This window comes from Pelobates fuscus, chromosome 3 (genome assembly GCF_036172605.1).
Source record: "Pelobates fuscus isolate aPelFus1 chromosome 3, aPelFus1.pri, whole genome shotgun sequence".
Taxonomy (NCBI): domain Eukaryota; kingdom Metazoa; phylum Chordata; class Amphibia; order Anura; family Pelobatidae; genus Pelobates; species Pelobates fuscus.
In genome coordinates this window covers 398,343,882-398,363,076 of record NC_086319.1, presented here as the reverse complement: position 1 = coordinate 398,363,076, position 19,195 = coordinate 398,343,882, and the positions used below count along the sequence as shown (strand labels likewise).

The following is a 19,195-nucleotide window of genomic DNA, read 5'->3' as shown; positions in this document are numbered from 1 at the left end:
CCCCCCTTAAAAAAGCTTCCTCAGTTAAATTGTGAAACGCATCTCAGAGATTGTTTTGTGATCTCTTTTAGCAGTTATTGTGCAATAGCTTATTTTTTTTTTGGTTTAATAAAGTACATTTAAGTTGAATTAGTTCAATTCCAGCTCTGCGGAATTTGTTGGTGCCATATAAGTAGTTAAGGAAATACTTAAGGAAAGGTTAAACTTTTAGTGATAAGATAAAATAATTAAACAACTTTGCAAAACACTTCTTTTGTATCTCAATTTAGTTTTATTATGGATATCTTTTTTTTCCTGTTGAGGCAGATCCCATTAGACCCAAACATGGGCCAGTGGCGCAATGGATAACGCGTCTGACTACGAATCAGAAGATTGTAGGTTCGACTCCTACCTGGCTCGGCTGCTGTGCCGTGATCGTATAGTGGTTAGTACTCTGCGTTGTGGCCGCAGCAACCCCGGTTCGAATCCAGGTCGCGGCATCTCTATTTTCCTTCTCTTCAGCGCTAAGTACATTTTGACCCCAACTGTTAACCATGTGAGTGTCGGAGTTAAACAATATTTAAAATGCAAACAATGTAAATAGTGCCAAATATCTAATATTGCACTAAATCACAACAAAGTGTTAATTCTTGGTACCCCTTTAAAAGTCTAATTATAAATTGTAAACGCAACTGCAATATAACAACCATGATTTAATACATTGAACAATGTGATTATCCCAGAAAAAAACACAATAACAAACTTTTGAACGCTAAAGTAAAAATAGAAAAAGATATAATAGTGGAGACAACTTACTAACACAGCCAAAAATCTAATAAAGCAGTAAAGCATCTAGAGGCATTGGCAACTCACATGAACCACAGCCCACAATCTGGCTCTGGTTTATAAGCATTGGACTCTTAAATAGGTGACTCCCTCTCCTCTTCTTATTTATAGGTATCAGATCCACCTTTTCTCTAGGCACAGACTTCCGGCAGGTCATATATGTACATATAATATATTCATACAATAAAACAGGAAAAATGTGTATAGTGTAAAACCTTAATAAAATTATACCATATAGAATTACACTTGTGCACAGGAGTCTTGAAATTCAGCTCACAGAAATGCCTCTGGTGTCTGCCTGCCTAGAGACAACCCAACCCGCATGGTGCTTCCAAATTTTTGGTATATAATATGACTCAAGAATCCAACTTGGAACAATCTCTGAAACACATTTCCCCCCTTAAAAAAGCTTCCTCAGTTAAATTGTGAAACGCATCTCAGAGATTGTTTTGTGATCTCTTTTAGCAGTTATTGTGCAATAGCTTATTTTTTTTTTGTTTAATAAAGTACATTTAAGTTGAATTAGTTCAATTCCAGCTCTGCGGAATTTGTTGGTGCCATATAAGTAGTTAAGGAAATACTTAAGGAAAGGTTAAACTTTTAGTGATAAGATAAAATAATTAAACAACTTTGCAAAACACTTCTTTTGTATCTCAATTTAGTTTTATTATGGATATCTTTTTTTTCCTGTTGAGGCAGATCCCATTAGATCCAAACATGGGCCAGTGGCGCAATGGATAACGCGTCTGACTACGAATCAGAAGATTGTAGGTTCGACTCCTACCTTGCTCGGCCGCTGTGCCGTGATCGTATAGTGGTTAGTACTCTGCGTTGTGGCCGCAGCAACCCCAGTTCGAATCCGGGTCACGGCATCTCTATTTTCCTTCTCTTCAGCGCTAAGTACATTTTGACACCAACTGTTAACCATGTGAGTGTCGGAGTTAAACAATATTTAAAATGCAAACAATGTAAATAGTGCCAAATATCTAATATTGCACTAAATCACAACAAAGTGTTAATTCTTGGTACCCCTTTAAAAGTCTAATTATAAATTGTAAACGCAACTGCAATATAACAACCATGATGAACAATGTGATTATCCCAGAAAAAAACACAATAACAAACTTTTGAACTCTAAAGTAAAAATAGAAAAAGATATAATAGTGGAGACAACTTACTAACACAGCCAAAAATCTAATAAAGCAGTAAAGCATCTAGAGGCATTGGCAACTCACATGAACCACAGCCCACAATCTGGCTCTGGTTTATAAGCATTGGACTCTTAAATAGGTGACTCCCTCTCCTCTTCTTATTTATAGGTATCAGATCCACCTTTTCTCTAGGCACAGACTTCCGGCAGGTCATATATGTACATATAATATATTCATACAATAAAACAGGAAAAATGTGTATAGTGTAAAACCTTAATAAAATTATACCATATAGAATTACACTTGTGCACAGGAGTCTTGAAATTCAGCTCACAGAAATGCCTCTGGTGTCTGCCTGCCTAGAGACAACCCAACCCGCATGGTGCTTCCAAATTTTGGTATATAATATGACTCAAGAATCCAACTTGGAACAATCTCTGAAACACATTTCCCCCCTTAAAAAAGCTTCCTCAGTTAAATTGTGAAACGCATCTCAGAGATTGTTTTGTGATCTCTTTTAGCAGTTATTGTGCAATAGCTTATTTTTTTTTTGGTTTAATAAAGTACATTTAAGTTGAATTAGTTCAATTCCAGCTCTGCGGAATTTGTTGGTGCCATATAAGTAGTTAAGGAAATACTTAAGGAAAGGTTAAACTTTTAGTGATAAGATAAAATAATTAAACAACTTTGCAAAACACTTCTTTTGTATCTCAATTTAGTTTTATTATGGATATCTTTTTTTTCCTGTTGAGGCAGATCCCATTAGATCCAAACATGGGCCAGTGGCGCAATGGATAACGCGTCTGACTACGAATCAGAAGATTGTAGGTTCGACTCCTACCTGGCTCGGCTGCTGTGCCGTGATCGTATAGTGGTTAGTACTCTGCGTTGTGGCCGCAGCAACCCCGGTTCGAATCCAGGTCGCGGCATCTCTATTTTCCTTCTCTTCAGCGCTAAGTACATTTTGACCCCAACTGTTAACCATGTGAGTGTCGGAGTTAAACAATATTTAAAATGCAAACAATGTAAATAGTGCCAAATATCTAATATTGCACTAAATCACAACAAAGTGTTAATTCTTGGTACCCCTTTAAAAGTCTAATTATGAATTGTAAACGCAACTGCAATATAACAACCATGATTTAATACATTGAACAATGTGATTATCCCAGAAAAAAACACAATAACAAACTTTTGAACTCTAAAGTAAAAATAGAAAAAGATATAATAGTGGAGACAACTTACTAACACAGCCAAAAAATCTAATAAAGCAGTAAAGCATCTAGAGGCATTGGCAACTCACATGAAACACAGCCCACAATCTGGCTCTGGTTTATAAGCATTGGACTCTTAAATAGGTGACTCCCTCTCCTCTTCTTATTTATAGGTATCAGATCCACCTTTTCTCTAGGCACAGACTTCCGGCAGGTCATATATGTACATATAATATATTCATACAATAAAACAGGAAAAATGTGTATAGTGTAAAACCTTAATAAAATTATACCATATAGAATTACACTTGTGCACAGGAGTCTTGAAATTCAGCTCACAGAAATGCCTCTGGTGTCTGCCTGCCTAGAGACAACCCAACCCGCATGGTGCTTCCAAATTTTTGGTATATAATATGACTCAAGAATCCAACTTGGAACAATCTCTGAAACACATTTCCCCCCTTAAAAAAGCTTCCTCAGTTAAATTGTGAAACGCATCTCAGAGATTGTTTTGTGATCTCTTTTAGCAGTTATTGTGCAATAGCTTATTTTTTTTTTGTTTAATAAAGTACATTTAAGTTGAATTAGTTCAATTCCAGCTCTGCGGAATTTGTTGGTGCCATATAAGTAGTTAAGGAAATACTTAAGGAAAGGTTAAACTTTTAGTGATAAGATAAAATAATTAAACAACTTTGCAAAACACTTCTTTTGTATCTCAATTTAGTTTTATTATGGATATCTTTTTTTTCCTGTTGAGGCAGATCCCATTAGATCCAAACATGGGCCAGTGGCGCAATGGATAACGCGTCTGACTACAAATCAGAAGATTGTAGGTTCGACTCCTACCTGGCTCTGCCGCTGTGCAGTGATCGTATAGTGGTTAGTACTCTGCGTTGTGGCCGCAGCAACCCCGGTTCGAATCCGGTCACGGCATCTCTATTTTCCTTCTCTTCAGCGCTAAGTACATTTTGACCCCAACTGTTAACCATGTGAGTGTCGGAGTTAAACAATATTTAAAATGCAAACAATGTAAATAGTGCCAAATATCTAATATTGCACTAAATCACAACAAAGTGTTAATTCTTGGTACCCCTTTAAAAGTCTAATTATAAATTGTAAACGCAACTGCAATATAACAACCATGATTTAATACATTGAACAATGTGATTATCCCAGAAAAAAACACAATAACAAACTTTTGAACTCTAAAGTAAAAATAGAAAAAGATATAATAGTGGAGACAACTTACTAACACAGCCAAAAAATCTAATAAAGCAGTAAAGCATCTAGAGGCATTGGCAACTCACATGAAACACAGCCCACAATCTGGCTCTGGTTTATAAGCATTGGACTCTTAAATAGGTGACTCCCTCTCCTCTTCTTATTTATAGGTATCAGATCCACCTTTTCTCTAGGCACAGACTTCCGGCAGGTCATATATGTACATATAATATATTCATACAATAAAACAGGAAAAATGTGTATAGTGTAAAACCTTAATAAAATTATACCATATTGAATTACACTTGTGTACAGGAGTCTTGAAATTCAGCTCACAGAAATGCCTCTGGTGTCTGCCTGCCTAGAGACAACCCAACCCGCATGGTGCTTCCAAATTTTGGTATATAATATGACTCAAGAATCCAACTTGGAACAATCTCTGAAACACATTTCCCCCCTTAAAAAAGCTTCCTCAGTTAAATTGTGAAACGCAACTCAGAGATTGTTTTGTTATCTCTTTTAGCAGTTATTGTGCAATTGCTTATTTTTTTTTCTTTAATAAAGTACATTTAAGTTGAATTAGTTCAATTCCAGCTCTACGGAATTTGTTGGTGCCATATAAGTAGTTAAGGAAATACTTAAGGAAAGGTTAAACTTTTAGTGATAAGATAAAATAATTAAACAACTTTGCAAAACACTTCTTTTGTATCTCAATTTAGTTTTATTATGGATATCTTTTTTTTCCTGTTGAGGCAGATCCCATTAGATCCAAACATGGGCCAGTGGCGCAATGGATAACGCGTCTGACTACGAATCAGAAGATTGTAGGTTCGACTCCTACCTGGCTCGGCTGCTGTGCCATGATCGTATAGTGGTTAGTACTCTGCGTTGTGGCCGCAGCAACCCCGGTTCGAATCCGGGTCGCGGCATCTCTATTTTCCTTCTCTTCAGCGCTAAGTACATTTTGACCCCAACTGTTAACCATGTGAGTGTCGGAGTTAAACAATATTTAAAATGTAAATAGTGCCAAATATCTAATATTGCACTAAATCACAACAAAGTGTTAATTCTTGGTACCCCTTTAAAAGTCTAATTATAAATTGTAAACGCAACTGCAATATAACAACCATGATTTAATACATTGAACAATGTGATTATCCCAGAAAAAAACACACTAGCAAACTTTTGAACTCTAAAGTAAAAATAGAAAAAGATATAATAGTGGAGACAACTTACTAACACAGCCAAAAAATCTAATAAAGCAGTAAAGCATCTAGAGGCATTGGCAACTCACATGAAACACAGCCCACAATCTGGCTCTGGTTTATAAGCATTGTACTCTTAAATAGGTGACTCCCTCTCCTCTTCTTATTTATAGGTATCAGATCCACCTTTTCTCTAGGCACAGACTTCCGGCAGGTCATATATGTACATATAATATATTCATACAATAAAACAGGAAAAATGTGTATAGTGTAAAACCTTAATAAAATTATACCATATAGAATTACACTTGTGTACAGGAGTCTTGAAATTCAGCTCACAGAAATGCCTCTGGTGTCTGCCTGCCTAGAGACAACCCAACCCGCAGGGTGCTTCCAAATTTTGGTATATAATATGACTCAAGAATCCAACTTGGAACAATCTCTGAAACACATTTCCCCCCTTAAAAAAGCTTCCTCAGTTAAATTGTGAAACGCATCTCAGAGATTGTTTTGTGATCTCTTTTAGCAGTTATTGTGCAATTGCTTATTTTTTTTTTTCTTTAAGAAAGTACATTTAAGTTGAATTAGTTCAATTCCAGCTCTGCGGAATTTGTTGGTGCCATATAAGTAGTTAAGGAAATACTTACGGAAAGGTTAAACTTTTAGTGATAAGATAAAATAATTAAACAACTTTGCAAAACACTTCTTTTGTATCTCAATTTAGTTTTATTATGGATATCATTTTTTTCTGTTGAGACAGATCCCATTAGCACCAAACATGGGCCAGTGGCGCAATGGATAACGCGTCTGACTACGAATCAGAAGATTGTAGGTTCGACTCCTACCTGGCTCGGCCGCTGTGCCGTGATCGTATAGTGGTTAGTACTCTGCGTTGTGGCCGCAGCAGCCCCGGTTCGAATCCGGGTCATGGCATCTCCATTTTTCTTCTCTTCAGCGCTAAGTACATTTTGACCCCAACTGTTAACCATGTGAGTGTCGGAGTTAAGCAATATTTAAAATGCTAACAATGTAAATAGTGCCAAATATCTAATATTGCACTAAATCACAACAAAGTTTTAATTCTTGGTACCCCTTTAAAAGTCTAATTATAAATTGTAAACGCAACTGCAATATAACAACCATGATTTAATACATTGAACAATGTGATTATCCAAGAAAAAAACACAATAACAAACTTTTGAACTCTAAAGTAAAAATAGAAAAAGATATAATAGTGGAGACAACTTACTAACACAGCCAAAAAATCTAATAAAGCAGTAAAGCATCTAGAGGCATTGGCAACTCACGTGAACCACAGCCTACAATCTGGCTCTGGTTTATAAGCATTGGACTCTTAAATAGGTGACTCCCTCTCCTCTTCTTATTTATAGGTATCAGATCCACCTTTTCTCTAGGCACAGACTTCCGGCAGGTCATATATGTACATATAATATATTCATACAATAAAACAGGAAAAATGTGTATAGTGTAAAACCTTAATAAAATTATACCATATAGAATTACACTTGTGTACAGGAGTCTTGAAATTCAGCTCACAGAAATGCCTCTGGTGTCTGCCTGCCTAGAGACAACCCAACCCGCATGGTGCTTCCAAATTTTGGTATATAATATGACTCAAGAATCCAACTTGGAACAATCTCTGAAACACATTTCCCCCCTTAAAAAAGCTTCCTCAGTTAAATTGTGAAACGCATCTCAGAGATTGTTTTGTGATCTCTTTTAGCAGTTATTGTGCAATTGCTTATTTTTTTTTTCTTTAATAAAGTACATTTACGTTGAATTAGTTCAATTCCAGCTCTGCGGAATTTGTTGGTGCCATATAAGTAGTTAAGGAAATACTTAAGGAAAGGTTAAACTTTTAGTGATAAGATAAATTAATTAAACAACTTTGCAAAACACTTCTTTTGTATCTCAATTTAGTTTTATTATGGATATCTTTTTTTTCTGTTGAGGCAGATCCCATTAGCTCCAAACATGGGCCAGTGGCGCAATGGATAACGCGTCTGACTACGAATCAGAAGATTGTAGGTTCGACTCCTACCTGGCTCGGCCGCTGTGCCGTGATCGTATAGTGGTTAGTACTCTGCGTTGTTGCCGCAGCAACCCGGGTTCGAATCCAGGTCACGGCATCTCCATTTTCCTTCTCTTCAGCGCTAAGTACATTTTGACCCCAACTGTTAACCATGTGAGTGTCGGAGTTAAACAATATTTAAAATGTAAATAGTGCCAAATATCTAATATTGCACTAAATCACAACAAAGTGTTAATTCTTGGTACCCCTTTAAAAGTCTAATTATAAATTGTAAACGCAACTGCAATATAACAACCATGATTTAATACATTGAACAATGTGATTATCCCAGAAAAAAACACACTAGCAAACTTTTGAACTCTAAAGTAAAAATAGAAAAAGATATAATAGTGGAGACAACTTACTAACACAGCCAAAAAATCTAATAAAGCAGTAAAGCATCTAGAGGCATTGGCAACTCACATGAAACACAGCCCACAATCTGGCTCTGGTTTATAAGCATTGGACTCTTAAATAGGTGACTCCCTCTCCTCTTCTTATTTATAGGTATCAGATCCACCTTTTCTCTAGGCACAGACTTCCGGCAGGTCATATATGTACATATAATATATTCATACAATAAAACAGGAAAAATGTGTATAGTGTAAAACCTTAATAAAATTATACCATATAGAATTACACTTGTGTACAGGAGTCTTGAAATTCAGCTCACAGAAATGCCTCTGGTGTCTGCCTGCCTAGAGACAACCCAACCCGCATGGTGCTTCCAAATTTTGGTATATAATATGACTCAAGAATCCAACTTGGAACAATCTCTGAAACACATTTCCCCCCTTAAAAAAGCTTCCTCAGTTAAATTGTGAAACGCATCTCAGAGATTGTTTTGTGATCTCTTTTAGCAGTTATTGTGCAATTGCTTATTTTTTTTTTTCCTTTAAGAAAGTACATTTAAGTTGAATTAGTTCAATTCCAGCTCTGCGGAATTTGTTGGTGCCATATAAGTAGTTAAGGAAATACTTAAGGAAAGGTTAAACTTTTAGTGATAAGATAAAATAATTAAACAACTTTGCAAAACACTTCTTTTGTATCTCAATTTAGTTTTATTATGGATATCATTTTTTTCTGTTGAGACAGATCCCATTAGCACCAAACATGGGCCAGTGGCGCAATGGATAACGCGTCTGACTACGAATCAGAAGATTGTAGGTTCGACTCCTACCTGGCTCTGCCGCTGTGCAGTGATCGTATAGTGGTTAGTACTCTGCGTTGTGGCTGCAGCAACCCCGGTTCGAATCCGGTCACGGCATCTCTATTTTCCTTCTCTTCAGCGCTAAGTACATTTTGACCCCAACTGTTAACCATGTGAGTGTCGGAGTTAAACAATATTTAAAATGCAAACAATGTAAATAGTGCCAAATATCTAATATTGCACTAAATCACAACAAAGTGTTAATTCTTGGTACCCCTTTAAAAGTCTAATTATAAATTGTAAACGCAACTGCAATATAACAACCATGATTTAATACATTGAACAATGTGATTATCCCAGAAAAAAACACAATAACAAACTTTTGAACTCTAAAGTAAAAATAGAAAAAGATATAATAGTGGAGACAACTTACTAACACAGCCAAAAAATCTAATAAAGCAGTAAAGCATCTAGAGGCATTGGCAACTCACATGAAACACAGCCCACAATCTGGCTCTGGTTTATAAGCATTGGACTCTTAAATAGGTGACTCCCTCTCCTCTTCTTATTTATAGGTATCAGATCCACCTTTTCTCTAGGCACAGACTTCCGGCAGGTCATATATGTACATATAATATATTCATACAATAAAACAGGAAAAATGTGTATAGTGTAAAACCTTAATAAAATTATACCATATAGAATTACACTTGTGTACAGGAGTCTTGAAATTCAGCTCACAGAAATGCCTCTGGTGTCTGCCTGCCTAGAGACAACCCAACCCGCATGGTGCTTCCAAATTTTGGTATATAATATGACTCAAGAATCCAACTTGGAACAATCTCTGAAACACATTTCCCCCCTTAAAAAAGCTTCCTCAGTTAAATTGTGAAACGCATCTCAGAGATTGTTTTGTGATCTCTTTTAGCAGTTATTGTGCAATTGCTTATTTTTTTTTCTTTAATAAAGTACATTTAAGTTGAATTAGTTCAATTCCAGCTCTGCGGAATTTGTTGGTGCCATATAAGTAGTTAAGGAAATACTTAAGGAAAGGTTAAACTTTTAGTGATAAGATAAAATAATCAAACAACTTTGCAAAACACTTCTTTTGTATCTCAATTTAGTTTTATTATGGATATCTTTTTTTTCTGTTGAGGCAGATGCCATTATCTTCAAACATGGGCCAGTGGCGCAATGGATAACGCGTCTGACTACGAATCTGAAGATTGTAGGTTCGACTCCTACCTGGCTCGGCCGCTGTGCCGTGATCGTATAGTGGTTAGTACTCTGCGTTGTTGCTGCAGCAACCCGGGTTCGAATCCAGGTCACGGCATCTCCATTTTCCTTCTCTTCAGCGCTAAGTACATTTTGACCCCAACTGTTAACCATGTGAGTGTCGGAGTTAAACAATATTTAAAATGTAAATAGTGCCAAATATCTAATATTGCACTAAATCACAACAAAGTGTTAATTCTTGGTACCCCTTTAAAAGTCTAATTATAAATTGTAAACGCAACTGCAATATAACAACCATGATTTAATACATTGAACAATGTGATTATCCCAGAAAAAAACACACTAGCAAACTTTTGAACTCTAAAGTAAAAATAGAAAAAGATATAATAGTGGAGACAACTTACTAACACAGCCAAAAAATCTAATAAAGCAGTAAAGCATCTAGAGGCATTGGCAACTCACATGAAACACAGCCCACAATCTGGCTCTGGTTTATAAGCATTGGACTCTTAAATAGGTGACTCCCTCTCCTCTTCTTATTTATAGGTATCAGATCCACCTTTTCTCTAGGCACAGACTTCCGGCAGGTCATATATGTACATATAATATATTCATACAATAAAACAGGAAAAATGTGTATAGTGTAAAACCTTAATAAAATTATACCATATAGAATTACACTTGTGTACAGGAGTCTTGAAATTCAGCTCACAGAAATGCCTCTGGTGTCTGCCTGCCTAGAGACAACCCAACCCGCATGGTGCTTCCAAATTTTGGTATATAATATGACTCAAGAATCCAACTTGGAACAATCTCTGAAACACATTTCCCCCCTTAAAAAAGCTTCCTCAGTTAAATTGTGAAACGCATCTCAGAGATTGTTTTGTGATCTCTTTTAGCAGTTATTGTGCAATTGCTTATTTTTTTTTTTCCTTTAAGAAAGTACATTTAAGTTGAATTAGTTCAATTCCAGCTCTGCGGAATTTGTTGGTGCCATATAAGTAGTTAAGGAAATACTTAAGGAAAGGTTAAACTTTTAGTGATAAGATAAAATAATTAAACAACTTTGCAAAACACTTCTTTTGTATCTCAATTTAGTTTTATTATGGATATCATTTTTTTCTGTTGAGACAGATCCCATTAGCACCAAACATGGGCCAGTGGCGCAATGGATAACGCGTCTGACTACGAATCAGAAGATTGTAGGTTCGACTCCTACCTGGCTCTGCCGCTGTGCAGTGATCGTATAGTGGTTAGTACTCTGCGTTGTGGCTGCAGCAACCCCGGTTCGAATCCGGTCACAGCATCTCTATTTTCCTTCTCTTCAGCGCTAAGTACATTTTGACCCCAACTGTTAACCATGTGAGTGTCGGAGTTAAACAATATTTAAAATGCAAACAATGTAAATAGTGCCAAATATCTAATATTGCACTAAATCACAACAAAGTGTTAATTCTTGGTACCCCTTTAAAAGTCTAATTATAAATTGTAAACGCAACTGCAATATAACAACCATGATTTAATACATTGAACAATGTGATTATCCCAGAAAAAAACACAATAACAAACTTTTGAACTCTAAAGTAAAAATAGAAAAAGATATAATAGTGGAGACAACTTACTAACACAGCCAAAAAATCTAATAAAGCAGTAAAGCATCTAGAGGCATTGGCAACTCACATGAAACACAGCCCACAATCTGGCTCTGGTTTATAAGCATTGGACTCTTAAATAGGTGACTCCCTCTCCTCTTCTTATTTATAGGTATCAGATCCACCTTTTCTCTAGGCACAGACTTCCGGCAGGTCATATATGTACATATAATATATTCATACAATAAAACAGGAAAAATGTGTATAGTGTAAAACCTTAATAAAATTATACCATATAGAATTACACTTGTGTACAGGAGTCTTGAAATTCAGCTCACAGAAATGCCTCTGGTGTCTGCCTGCCTAGAGACAACCCAACCCGCATGGTGCTTCCAAATTTTGGTATATAATATGACTCAAGAATCCAACTTGGAACAATCTCTGAAACACATTTCCCCCCTTAAAAAAGCTTCCTCAGTTAAATTGTGAAACGCATCTCAGAGATTGTTTTGTGATCTCTTTTAGCAGTTATTGTGCAATTGCTTATTTTTTTTTCTTTAATAAAGTACATTTAAGTTGAATTAGTTCAATTCCAGCTCTGCGTAATTTGTTGGTGCCATATAAGTAGTTAAGGAAATACTTAAGGAAAGGTTAAACTTTTAGTGATAAGATAAAATAATCAAACAACTTTGCAAAACACTTCTTTTGTATCTCAATTTAGTTTTATTATGGATATCTTTTTTTTCTGTTGAGGCAGATGCCATTATCTTCAAACATGGGCCAGTGGCGCAATGGATAACGCGTCTGACTACGAATCTGAAGATTGTAGGTTCGACTCCTGCTCGGCCGCTGTGCCGTGATCGTATAGTGGTTAGTACTCTGCGTTGTTGCCGCAGCAACCCGGGTTCGAATCCAGGTCACGGCATCTCCATTTTCCTTCTCTTCAGCGCTAAGTACATTTTGACCCCAACTGTTAACCATGTGAGTGTCGTAGTTAAACAATATTTAAAATGTAAATAGTGCCAAATATCTAATATTGCACTAAATCACAACAAAGTGTTAATTCTTGGTACCCCTTTAAAAGTCTAATTATAAATTGTAAACGCAACTGCAATATAACAACCATGATTTAATACATTGAACAATGTGATTATCCCAGAAAAAAACACACTAGCAAACTTTTGAACTCTAAAGTAAAAATAGAAAAAGATATAATAGTGGAGACAACTTACTAACACAGCCAAAAAATCTAATAAAGCAGTAAAGCATCTAGAGGCATTGGCAACTCACATGAAACACAGACCACAATCTGGCTCTGGTTTATAAGCATTGGACTCTTAAATAGGTGACTCCCTCTCCTCTTCTTATTTATAGGTATCAGATCCACCTTTTCTCTAGGCACAGACTTCCGGCAGGTCATATATGTACATATAATATATTCATACAATAAAACAGGAAAAATGTGTATAGTGTAAAACCTTAATAAAATTATACCATATTGAATTACACTTGTGTACAGGAGTCTTGAAATTCAGCTCACAGAAATGCCTCTGGTGTCTGCCTGCCTAGAGACAACCCAACCCGCATGGTGCTTCCAAATTTTGGTATATAATATGACTCAAGAATCCAACTTGGAACAATCTCTGAAACACATTTCCCCCCTTAAAAAAGCTTCCTCAGTTAAATTGTGAAACGCAACTCAGAGATTGTTTTGTGATCTCTTTTAGCAGTTATTGTGCAATAGCTTATTTTTTTTTTGGTTTAATAAAGTACATTTAAGTTGAATTAGTTCAATTCCAGCTCTGCGGAATTTGTTGGTGCCATATAAGTAGTTAAGGAAATACTTAAGGAAAGGTTAAACTTTTAGTGATAAGATAAAATAATTAAACAACTTTGCAAAACACTTCTTTTGTATCTCAATTTAGTTTTATTATGGATATCTTTTTTTTCCTGTTGAGGCAGATCCCATTAGATCCAAACATGGGCCAGTGGCGCAATGGATAACGCGTCTGACTACGAATCAGAAGATTGTAGGTTCGACTCCTACCTGGCTCGGCTGCTGTGCCGTGATCGTATAGTGGTTAGTACTCTGCGTTGTGGCCGCAGCAACCCCGGTTCGAATCCAGGTCGCGGCATCTCTATTTTCCTTCTCTTCAGCGCTAAGTACATTTTGACCCCAACTGTTAACCATGTGAGTGTCGGAGTTAAACAATATTTAAAATGCAAACAATGTAAATAGTGCCAAATATCTAATATTGCACTAAATCACAACAAAGTGTTAATTCTTGGTACCCCTTTAAAAGTCTAATTATGAATTGTAAACGCAACTGCAATATAACAACCATGATTTAATACATTGAACAATGTGATTATCCCAGAAAAAAACACAATAACAAACTTTTGAACTCTAAAGTAAAAATAGAAAAAGATATAATAGTGGAGACAACTTACTAACACAGCCAAAAAATCTAATAAAGCAGTAAAGCATCTAGAGGCATTGGCAACTCACATGAAACACAGCCCACAATCTGGCTCTGGTTTATAAGCATTGGACTCTTAAATAGGTGACTCCCTCTCCTCTTCTTATTTATAGGTATCAGATCCACCTTTTCTCTAGGCACAGACTTCCGGCAGGTCATATATGTACATATAATATATTCATACAATAAAACAGGAAAAATGTGTATAGTGTAAAACCTTAATAAAATTATACCATATAGAATTACACTTGTGCACAGGAGTCTTGAAATTCAGCTCACAGAAATGCCTCTGGTGTCTGCCTGCCTAGAGACAACCCAACCCGCATGGTGCTTCCAAATTTTTGGTATATAATATGACTCAAGAATCCAACTTGGAACAATCTCTGAAACACATTTCCCCCCTTAAAAAAGCTTCCTCAGTTAAATTGTGAAACGCATCTCAGAGATTGTTTTGTGATCTCTTTTAGCAGTTATTGTGCAATAGCTTATTTTTTTTTTGTTTAATAAAGTACATTTAAGTTGAATTAGTTCAATTCCAGCTCTGCGGAATTTGTTGGTGCCATATAAGTAGTTAAGGAAATACTTAAGGAAAGGTTAAACTTTTAGTGATAAGATAAAATAATTAAACAACTTTGCAAAACACTTCTTTTGTATCTCAATTTAGTTTTATTATGGATATCTTTTTTTTCCTGTTGAGGCAGATCCCATTAGATCCAAACATGGGCCAGTGGCGCAATGGATAACGCGTCTGACTACAAATCAGAAGATTGTAGGTTCGACTCCTACCTGGCTCTGCCGCTGTGCAGTGATCGTATAGTGGTTAGTACTCTGCGTTGTGGCCGCAGCAACCCCGGTTCGAATCCGGTCACGGCATCTCTATTTTCCTTCTCTTCAGCGCTAAGTACATTTTGACCCCAACTGTTAACCATGTGAGTGTCGGAGTTAAACAATATTTAAAATGCAAACAATGTAAATAGTGCCAAATATCTAATATTGCACTAAATCACAACAAAGTGTTAATTCTTGGTACCCCTTTAAAAGTCTAATTATAAATTGTAAACGCAACTGCAATATAACAACCATGATTTAATACATTGAACAATGTGATTATCCCAGAAAAAAACACAATAACAAACTTTTGAACTCTAAAGTAAAAATAGAAAAAGATATAATAGTGGAGACAACTTACTAACACAGCCAAAAAATCTAATAAAGCAGTAAAGCATCTAGAGGCATTGGCAACTCACATGAAACACAGCCCACAATCTGGCTCTGGTTTATAAGCATTGGACTCTTAAATAGGTGACTCCCTCTCCTCTTCTTATTTATAGGTATCAGATCCACCTTTTCTCTAGGCACAGACTTCCGGCAGGTCATATATGTACATATAATATATTCATACAATAAAACAGGAAAAATGTGTATAGTGTAAAACCTTAATAAAATTATACCATATTGAATTACACTTGTGTACAGGAGTCTTGAAATTCAGCTCACAGAAATGCCTCTGGTGTCTGCCTGCCTAGAGACAACCCAACCCGCATGGTGCTTCCAAATTTTGGTATATAATATGACTCAAGAATCCAACTTGGAACAATCTCTGAAACACATTTCCCCCCTTAAAAAAGCTTCCTCAGTTAAATTGTGAAACGCAACTCAGAGATTGTTTTGTGATCTCTTTTAGCAGTTATTGTGCAATTGCTTATTTTTTTTTCTTTAATAAAGTACATTTAAGTTGAATTAGTTCAATTCCAGCTCTACGGAATTTGTTGGTGCCATATAAGTAGTTAAGGAAATACTTAAGGAAAGGTTAAACTTTTAGTGATAAGATAAAATAATTAAACAACTTTGCAAAACACTTCTTTTGTATCTCAATTTAGTTTTATTATGGATATCTTTTTTTTCCTGTTGAGGCAGATCCCATTAGATCCAAACATGGGCCAGTGGCGCAATGGATAACGCGTCTGACTACGAATCAGAAGATTGTAGGTTCGACTCCTACCTGGCTCGGCTGCTGTGCCATGATCGTATAGTGGTTAGTACTCTGCGTTGTGGCCGCAGCAACCCCGGTTCGAATCCGGGTCGCGGCATCTCTATTTTCCTTCTCTTCAGCGCTAAGTACATTTTGACCCCAACTGTTAACCATGTGAGTGTCGGAGTTAAACAATATTTAAAATGTAAATAGTGCCAAATATCTAATATTGCACTAAATCACAACAAAGTGTTAATTCTTGGTACCCCTTTAAAAGTCTAATTATAAATTGTAAACGCAACTGCAATATAACAACCATGATTTAATACATTGAACAATGTGATTATCCCAGAAAAAAACACACTAGCAAACTTTTGAACTCTAAAGTAAAAATAGAAAAAGATATAATAGTGGAGACAACTTACTAACACAGCCAAAAAATCTAATAAAGCAGTAAAGCATCTAGAGGCATTGGCAACTCACATGAAACACAGCCCACAATCTGGCTCTGGTTTATAAGCATTGTACTCTTAAATAGGTGACTCCCTCTCCTCTTCTTATTTATAGGTATCAGATCCACCTTTTCTCTAGGCACAGACTTCCGGCAGGTCATATATGTACATATAATATATTCATACAATAAAACAGGAAAAATGTGTATAGTGTAAAACCTTAATAAAATTATACCATATAGAATTACACTTGTGTACAGGAGTCTTGAAATTCAGCTCACAGAAATGCCTCTGGTGTCTGCCTGCCTAGAGACAACCCAACCCGCAGGGTGCTTCCAAATTTTGGTATATAATATGACTCAAGAATCCAACTTGGAACAATCTCTGAAACACATTTCCCCCCTTAAAAAAGCTTCCTCAGTTAAATTGTGAAACGCATCTCAGAGATTGTTTTGTGATCTCTTTTAGCAGTTATTGTGCAATTGCTTATTTTTTTTTTTCTTTAAGAAAGTACATTTAAGTTGAATTAGTTCAATTCCAGCTCTGCGGAATTTGTTGGTGCCATATAAGTAGTTAAGGAAATACTTACGGAAAGGTTAAACTTTTAGTGATAAGATAAAATAATTAAACAACTTTGCAAAACACTTCTTTTGTATCTCAATTTAGTTTTATTATGGATATCATTTTTTTCTGTTGAGACAGATCCCATTAGCACCAAACATGGGCCAGTGGCGCAATGGATAACGCGTCTGACTACGAATCAGAAGATTGTAGGTTCGACTCCTACTTGGCTCGGCCGCTGTGCCGTGATCGTATAGTGGTTAGTACTCTGCGTTGTGGCCGCAGCAGCCCCGGTTCGAATCCGGGTCATGGCATCTCCATTTTTCTTCTCTTCAGCGCTAAGTACATTTTGACCCCAACTGTTAACCATGTGAGTGTCGGAGTTAAGCAATATTTAAAATGCTAACAATGTAAATAGTGCCAAATATCTAATATTGCACTAAATCACAACAAAGTTTTAATTCTTGGTACCCCTTTAAAAGTCTAATTATAAATTGTAAACGCAACTGCAATATAACAACCATGATTTAATACATTGAACAATGTGATTATCCAAGAAAAAAACACAATAACAAACTTTTGAACTCTAAAGTAAAAATAGAAAAAGATATAATAGTGGAGACAACTTACTAACACAGCCAAAAAATCTAATAAAGCAGTAAAGCATCTAGAGGCATTGGCAACTCACGTGAACCACAGCCTACAATCTGGCTCTGGTTTATAAGCATTGGACTCTTAAATAGGTGACTCCCTCTCCTCTTCTTATTTATAGGTATCAGATCCACCTTTTCTCTAGGCACAGACTTCCGGCAGGTCATATATGTACATATAATATATTCATACAATAAAACAGGAAAAATGTGTATAGTGTAAAACCTTAATAAAATTATACCATATAGAATTACACTTGTGTACAGGAGTCTTGAAATTCAGCTCACAGAAATGCCTCTGGTGTCTGCCTGCCTAGAGACAACCCAACCCGCATGGTGCTTCCAAATTTTGGTATATAATATGACTCAAGAATCCAACTTGGAACAATCTCTGAAACACATTTCCCCCCTTAAAAAAGCTTCCTCAGTTAAATTGTGAAACGCATCTCAGAGATTGTTTTGTGATCTCTTTTAGCAGTTATTGTGCAATTGCTTATTTTTTTTTTCTTTAATAAAGTACATTTACGTTGAATTAGTTCAATTCCAGCTCTGCGGAATTTGTTGGTGCCATATAAGTAGTTAAGGAAATACTTAAGGAAAGGTTAAACTTTTAGTGATAAGATAAATTAATTAAACAACTTTGCAAAACACTTCTTTTGTATCTCAATTTAGTTTTATTATGGATATCTTTTTTTTCTGTTGAGGCAGATCCCATTAGCTCCAAACATGGGCCAGTGGCGCAATGGATAACGCGTCTGACTACGAATCAGAAGATTGTAGGTTCGACTCCTACCTGGCTCGGCCGCTGTGCCGTGATCGTATAGTGGTTAGTACTCTGCGTTGTTGCCGCAGCAACCCGGGTTCGAATCCAGGTCACGGCATCTCCATTTTCCTTCTCTTCAGCGCTAAGTACATTTTGACCCCAACTGTTAACCATGTGAGTGTCGGAGTTAAACAATATTTAAAATGTAAATAGTGCCAAATATCTAATATTGCACTAAATCACAACAAAGTGTTAATTCTTGGTACCCCTTTAAAAGTCTAATTATAAATTGTAAACGCAACTGCAATATAACAACCATGATTTAATACATTGAACAATGTGATTATCCCAGAAAAAAACACACTAGCAAACTTTTGAACTCTAAAGTAAAAATAGAAAAAGATATAATAGTGGAGACAACTTACTAACACAGCCAAAAAATCTAATAAAGCAGTAAAGCATCTAGAGGCATTGGCAACTCACATGAAACACAGCCCACAATCTGGCTCTGGTTTATAAGCATTGGACTCTTAAATAGGTGACTCCCTCTCCTCTTCTTATTTATAGGTATCAGATCCACCTTTTCTCTAGGCACAGACTTCCGGCAGGTCATATATGTACATATAATATA

General features: G+C 36.1%; 16 non-coding genes across 16 annotated transcripts; all 16 read left to right on the top strand.

The window, feature by feature from the left end:
- Positions 1–326: 326 nt before the first annotated feature.
- On the top strand, positions 327–399 carry TRNAR-ACG (transfer RNA arginine (anticodon ACG)). The gene has a single exon. It is a non-coding gene; the product is annotated as a tRNA-Arg (tRNA).
- A 2,353-nt stretch (positions 400–2,752) lies between these two features.
- Positions 2,753–2,825, top strand: TRNAR-ACG (transfer RNA arginine (anticodon ACG)). The gene has a single exon. It is a non-coding gene; the product is annotated as a tRNA-Arg (tRNA).
- A 1,146-nt stretch (positions 2,826–3,971) lies between these two features.
- Positions 3,972–4,044, top strand: TRNAC-ACA (transfer RNA cysteine (anticodon ACA)). Its single transcript has one exon. It is a non-coding gene; the product is annotated as a tRNA-Cys (tRNA).
- A 1,143-nt stretch (positions 4,045–5,187) lies between these two features.
- TRNAR-ACG (transfer RNA arginine (anticodon ACG)) lies at positions 5,188–5,260 on the top strand. The gene has a single exon. It is a non-coding gene; the product is annotated as a tRNA-Arg (tRNA).
- A 1,136-nt stretch (positions 5,261–6,396) lies between these two features.
- Positions 6,397–6,469, top strand: TRNAR-ACG (transfer RNA arginine (anticodon ACG)). The gene has a single exon. It is a non-coding gene; the product is annotated as a tRNA-Arg (tRNA).
- Positions 6,470–6,477: 8 nt separating this feature from the next.
- On the top strand, positions 6,478–6,549 carry TRNAH-GUG (transfer RNA histidin (anticodon GUG)). The gene has a single exon. It is a non-coding gene; the product is annotated as a tRNA-His (tRNA).
- A 1,064-nt stretch (positions 6,550–7,613) lies between these two features.
- On the top strand, positions 7,614–7,686 carry TRNAR-ACG (transfer RNA arginine (anticodon ACG)). The gene has a single exon. It is a non-coding gene; the product is annotated as a tRNA-Arg (tRNA).
- A 1,137-nt stretch (positions 7,687–8,823) lies between these two features.
- Positions 8,824–8,896, top strand: TRNAR-ACG (transfer RNA arginine (anticodon ACG)). The gene has a single exon. It is a non-coding gene; the product is annotated as a tRNA-Arg (tRNA).
- A 1,142-nt stretch (positions 8,897–10,038) lies between these two features.
- Positions 10,039–10,111, top strand: TRNAR-ACG (transfer RNA arginine (anticodon ACG)). Its single transcript has one exon. It is a non-coding gene; the product is annotated as a tRNA-Arg (tRNA).
- A 1,137-nt stretch (positions 10,112–11,248) lies between these two features.
- Positions 11,249–11,321, top strand: TRNAR-ACG (transfer RNA arginine (anticodon ACG)). The gene has a single exon. It is a non-coding gene; the product is annotated as a tRNA-Arg (tRNA).
- Positions 11,322–13,668: 2,347 nt separating this feature from the next.
- On the top strand, positions 13,669–13,741 carry TRNAR-ACG (transfer RNA arginine (anticodon ACG)). Its single transcript has one exon. It is a non-coding gene; the product is annotated as a tRNA-Arg (tRNA).
- Positions 13,742–14,887: 1,146 nt separating this feature from the next.
- Positions 14,888–14,960, top strand: TRNAC-ACA (transfer RNA cysteine (anticodon ACA)). Its single transcript has one exon. It is a non-coding gene; the product is annotated as a tRNA-Cys (tRNA).
- A 1,143-nt stretch (positions 14,961–16,103) lies between these two features.
- Positions 16,104–16,176, top strand: TRNAR-ACG (transfer RNA arginine (anticodon ACG)). Its single transcript has one exon. It is a non-coding gene; the product is annotated as a tRNA-Arg (tRNA).
- A 1,136-nt stretch (positions 16,177–17,312) lies between these two features.
- On the top strand, positions 17,313–17,385 carry TRNAR-ACG (transfer RNA arginine (anticodon ACG)). The gene has a single exon. It is a non-coding gene; the product is annotated as a tRNA-Arg (tRNA).
- An 8-nt stretch (positions 17,386–17,393) lies between these two features.
- Positions 17,394–17,465, top strand: TRNAH-GUG (transfer RNA histidin (anticodon GUG)). The gene has a single exon. It is a non-coding gene; the product is annotated as a tRNA-His (tRNA).
- A 1,064-nt stretch (positions 17,466–18,529) lies between these two features.
- On the top strand, positions 18,530–18,602 carry TRNAR-ACG (transfer RNA arginine (anticodon ACG)). Its single transcript has one exon. It is a non-coding gene; the product is annotated as a tRNA-Arg (tRNA).
- Positions 18,603–19,195: the final 593 nt, after the last annotated feature.